This window comes from Mya arenaria, chromosome 15, assembly GCF_026914265.1.
Source record: "Mya arenaria isolate MELC-2E11 chromosome 15, ASM2691426v1".
NCBI classification, from domain to species: Eukaryota; Metazoa; Mollusca; class Bivalvia; order Myida; family Myidae; genus Mya; species Mya arenaria.
Window position 1 is genome coordinate 6,182,639 of NC_069136.1, and position 5,480 is coordinate 6,188,118.

Consider the following 5,480-nt stretch of genomic DNA (forward strand, 5'->3'; position numbering starts at 1 on the left):
ACTGCATCTATTAATATAGCAACAACTGTTATTTATGACTGCTGTATTTCATTTATACTTTTAAATACAGCTGGGGCCATAAAATTACAGCTAAAGCTATGATTTTTATTTGATGAAATTAACAGTTATATTGCAATATTGGTTTAAGATATTACACTGTACTACCGTTACTAGCCAGAATATTGGGGCCGCGGTCGCCGCCCCTGCGGCCCCAGCTCCTACGCGCCTGTGTAGTGAACGAAAGTACATAAGTATTATATATAAAAGCATGTTAATTGAAATTGAAAATAATCCTGGTAAAAACAACTGGGCGGTTATGGTGAAAAACATGTTATGCACATTCGGTTTTCAAAACGTTTGGATTGCACAGGGTGTTGGTAACATTAATAAATTTCTTAGCATATTTAAGCGTCGAGTTAAGGATACTTTTATTCAAACTTGGTATAGCAGATTAGAAAATTCAACTAGAGCAACTTTTTATAAAGTATTAGCAAATTTTGAAATGCAGTCATATCTTAAACAAGTCAATATTCAGAAGTATAGAATAGCACTTACAAAATTACGTTCGTCTTCACACCGGCTCGGTATTGAGACTGGTCGATGGAGAAACGTGCCAAGAGCAGAACGGTTATGCGCTACATGTAATAAGTTCGAAGACAGACACCACTTCTTATTTGAATGCATATTGTATAATGATATACGATGTAAATATATCAAGCGTTACTATAGAGAAAGACCAAGTATGTTCAAAACTATTCAATTGTTAAAATCCAACAACGCAAATGTGGTGAGGAAATTAGCTGTATTTATCTTTAATGCTTTTGATATAAGAAAGACACACACCCTAATCCAGGCAAATTAAGGGAGACCTAAATTGTTTGTTTTATTTTAATGCTGGTCGACCAAAATATTTAACCAGTTTCATCAAAATCTTTATTCACTATTAAGGTTATAAACATTATATTATTATCATATTGGTATGCTGAATACAGTTAGTGTCTTATGATTTGTCCATTTGTTTAAGAACTTAATTGATTTTATTTATTTTTCTTTACTTCGATCATGGGCCATTTGCTCGTTATTAAATATGTATATACAAGCGGAAGTATTCCCTATAATGGGTATACAACAGAGAAAATATTTCAAAGTTGATGTACTTAGAAAAGTATATTGAATCATACAGATACAGTTGTTAACATTGTGATATAGATAAACCTATTTATAAATAATTAAATATGCTTCGCCGTGCATGTATACATTAGCTATTGTATTATGTTATGCAATAATTTGATCAAGGGTCATATTGGCCTATTTCAAATATGTAGTGTGTTGTATGTTGTTTTTGAATAAACATTCTTTTTCTTTCTTCTTCTATGTTACTTCTTATTGTACATTTGAAACAGTCGGTATGTTAAACTAAACATGGGGAAAATAAACGAAAGCTGAAATATTTTCTCCTTGGATACAAAAGTATATAGCCGTTAATATGAATTCGTGTTTCATATGACACAAGGGTAATCTTCCGATTATATGTTAAAGGGCTATAGGCCTCCTTTGGATGTGTGCAGCCTGCAACCAGAACCGAGATGCCGTTCAAGGAGCCTGGCCGACCTCCATTTAACCATGACTGCTCCCTACATCTTTCATGCTCTCCATTCGACTGAGCAACGTTTCAGATAACAATCATCGTTGGAGCAAAACTACTACTTTGGATCGAAATTATTCTCTTCGGAATAACATTGCATTGATGCAGCCAATAGACTCTGGCGAAAACACACACCCAGATTCCTGCTATGTACCCGGCTAGCTCGCTCGGTAGAGCATCAGACTTTTAAACTGAGGTTCGTGACTTGGAGTCCCATGTTAAGCTATTTATTGTTGCATCATTAGTAATTAGAGTTTAATGTAATTAAAGCAATGCTTCAGATAGACAGATTGACATTGGGATGAAATTAGTTCTGGCTTCCATAACTTTAATGTTGATATTTATTAATTTGATGTTTACAACACATTAAAGTTATGGCGTAACCCCCATAGTCAAGTCAACCAGAATCAATTGAGTGTGATGATGCAATGCAATCACATGACCATGATGACGTCGATGGATTATATTTATAGAATCGGATTCACATTTAGTTGAATCCAATTGCAGTAAGGCTGAAAATACCTTTTGATAAGTGAAAACAATTGATTTATTCCAAATTTGTTATTAGTTACTTACTAATTATTCGAAATAGAAAAAATAACAGCAAAATAAACACTACATTTGTGAGGTCACATGGGTATTTTCTGAAAATCTTGGTGTCACGTGATTAAATTTGAACACAACTATGACCTAGTAAAGGAATGCTTGTAATAGGATTTATTAAAATGCTAAATCAACTATCTTTAAAGCGTTGAAAATGTGTTTGTGAACTACATTTTACTTCATTTACCTGAGGATACAGTTATTTTGTATGTACAATGCATACAAGTGAAATAACAGCGTCACATAAAATGTCACGAATTCTGGTAGGGTTTGGATACGGCGTTCTCTTCAGCGAACACATCCAAAAAGGTAATATATAACGTGTTCGCTGAAGTTCTTTAGCTAGGATGAAATAGATTGAACCAAATCATGTATGACTGCTTTCATTTATTATGTGCATGAGGCAATGTTAAACTGAATTTTAAATTACACTGTCGTAAATACTTTATTATATATTAAGTTTTTTCCATTAAAAATAAATCATTTAAATCGATGCTCGGGGATATCTTTTAAAAAAGTAAGCGCCCAACAAGGGACTCGAACCCTTGACCCTCAGATTAAAAGTCTGATGCTCTACCGACTGAGCTAGCCGGGCACAATTATATCGTATAATACATTATTAAATGACAGCACATGAGGATATATTGATTCTCGTTTTATCTCGGTGGGTACAGTTGTTGACATCAGATCCTTCCTTTATTATCTATACAACTAACTTAACGTAAGGAAACTCGTGACTGTGTTCAATGATAGTAGTATGTAAATAAAATAGTAATTGATCTCATAATTTATAACGAAACCTTAAAAAATCGCTCTACATTAAATGATATTGTAAGCTAAAATTATTTAAATTAACATGATTTGATAAAAACTAATTTTCTTTTATCAAAAACGTGAAAGTAAATGTAGACTTTTTGTTCTAAAAACGCTTTGATTTCTTTTTTTTTTTGCTTTTAATAGTGTTATCGTTATTCCTTTTCTTCATCTACCTTAATTTAACGAAGTGCCACCGACCCTTAAATTAAAAATCTGAGGCTCCACCGACTGAGGGACAGATTGGCAATGGGATGACTGTTATGACTGCTTTCATTTGTTACCTGCGTTGAATAAGGTAAAACTGGATTTTATATCACATTGTCGGCAATACTATATGATACATTCAGCATTTCCATTAAATAAATCATTTAAATCGTAGTTCGGGAGATAATTTCAAAAAAGTAAGCGCCCAACAAGGGACTCGAACCCTTGACCCTCAGATTAAAAGTCTGATGCTCTACCGACTGAGCTAGCCGGGCACACTAAGAAAGGTTATCGAGTGCATAATTGTACATGAACAAGTTACTACTACCATATATAGCTGTATCTGGGAGTAAGATTGTATTATTGGTCCCAGACTGTATAAACTTAACGTTATTATTTTTAAAATCAACAATGCTCAACCCTTGCATGAAGACAAAATATTGTATACAGGTGTAGTGTTTCAAAACAATTGTTTGTGGAAATGATTTGTTGATGCATGGGGGACAATACTTAAATACAAAAAATGTTCATGGTCATGTATATAACTAACTACGTAGTTGTATCAACCTTCTAACAGGGGAACAGTTTACCACTGGTTTAACTCGCTTATTCTTTCATGTGAAAGTCACTACACGCGGTTTAACATTAGTGGATCGACTATACTAACATGCTAGATACATGCCAAGATGACAAAATTATTTTCTTCACATATTTGGGCACTTTAATGACATTAATAGTTCAATTTTGATAGTTTTCAGTTTTATTTAATAAATATATGGATACTTATTGAAACCACAAAGATAATTATGGTCTTATTTATTTATACCATGTCTTTTTTATGATAGATGATATATGCAACATTGTGTTCAGTTAATTTAAATTAAAGGTTGTTCAATGATGCAGAAAGTTACAAACACAGACAAATGCTCGTAAAGCATAGGCATTAATAATGGTTACTTTAATAAATTATGTAACAGTCGAACCCTGTTGGCTCGAAATCCTGTTTGGCTCGAATTGGATGATTTTTCGAAGCTCGTGGTATTTTCGCCGTTCCCATGGAGTTCGAGCCTACGGGTTAGATTGAAAATATATATGTGTGCTTTTTATTGCTAAAGAATGAACATTGAAAAATAGGCAAATTCATATAAATAGCGTTCGAGGTTAGATACGCTGAGTCTGCCCTTTCTTAATCATTAAGATTTTACATCATGTTAAATAACTGTATAGATATTTTAAAATCCTAAAAAACATGATATTTCTAGATATATTTAAAAAAAAAAGTAAGCGCCCAACAAGGGACTCGAACCCTTGACCCTCAGATTAAAAGTCTGATGCTCTACCGACTGAGCTAGCCGGGCACACTGAGAAAGGTTATCGAGTGCATAATTGTACATGAAAAAGTTACTACTACCATATATAGCTGTATAAACTCTTCATAACACACCACTTTACAACCCGTAACTTATTCAATAATAAGTTTTACCCCATGGTATTTGAATGTCCGTAGGATATTGATCTTACAATAATGCTTTATTACGAAAAGTTCAGCAATTGTTTAATAGCCGTGCTCAATACAATTGTTTATAAATAATTCAAATTACAAGTTAAATTAGCACGCAGTTTAATTAAGTTTTTGTACTTTCTGACATCGAAAACACGCAAGTAAATGTTGCCTCCTTGTTTTAAAGTTGTTAATTATTCTTTTGTAGCTGCATTCCTTTCACCCTCTTCATTAAGTTCAATAAATATTTGAGAATAGTAAATATTATGCATAAGTAAAAAGGAGAAAAGTAAGCGCCCAACAAGGGACTCGAACCCTTGACCCTCAGATTAAAAGTCTGATGCTCTACCGACTGAGCTAGCCGGGCACATATGTCAGTCGCGATAAAATAATAAATGACAGTACATGAGAAAATATTGATTCTCGTTAGGTCATTAACATGATATTGTATGGTTCATGGCTTATTTTCATTAACTACAGTATATCAATTAAGCCTAAGGCAAACTATAATCACATACAATACGAGAGTGTTATTGGATCATGTAAGAAATTCCAAATAGTGTGCATTATTAAAGCTAACTTCATTATCGGTCATGATCTGTCTTTTTATGTAAAGACAGCAAACCTTCGAATCTTTCAACCATTTAAAAATAATTCCTTAAGGATCGAAATGCAAATTGGCATACAGTATTTTGAGTTCCTCTAGCGAAT

General features: G+C 33.2%; 4 non-coding genes across 4 annotated transcripts; all 4 read right to left on the reverse strand.

Annotated features, from left to right (window-relative positions):
- Window positions 1–2,770: 2,770 nt before the first annotated feature.
- On the reverse strand, window positions 2,771–2,843 carry Trnak-uuu (transfer RNA lysine (anticodon UUU)). The gene has a single exon. It is a non-coding gene; the product is annotated as a tRNA-Lys (tRNA).
- A 627-nt stretch (window positions 2,844–3,470) lies between these two features.
- Trnak-uuu (transfer RNA lysine (anticodon UUU)) lies at window positions 3,471–3,543 on the reverse strand. The gene has a single exon. It is a non-coding gene; the product is annotated as a tRNA-Lys (tRNA).
- A 1,010-nt stretch (window positions 3,544–4,553) lies between these two features.
- Window positions 4,554–4,626, reverse strand: Trnak-uuu (transfer RNA lysine (anticodon UUU)). The gene has a single exon. It is a non-coding gene; the product is annotated as a tRNA-Lys (tRNA).
- Window positions 4,627–5,063: 437 nt separating this feature from the next.
- Trnak-uuu (transfer RNA lysine (anticodon UUU)) lies at window positions 5,064–5,136 on the reverse strand. Its single transcript has one exon. It is a non-coding gene; the product is annotated as a tRNA-Lys (tRNA).
- Between the last annotated feature and the right edge of the window lie 344 nt (window positions 5,137–5,480).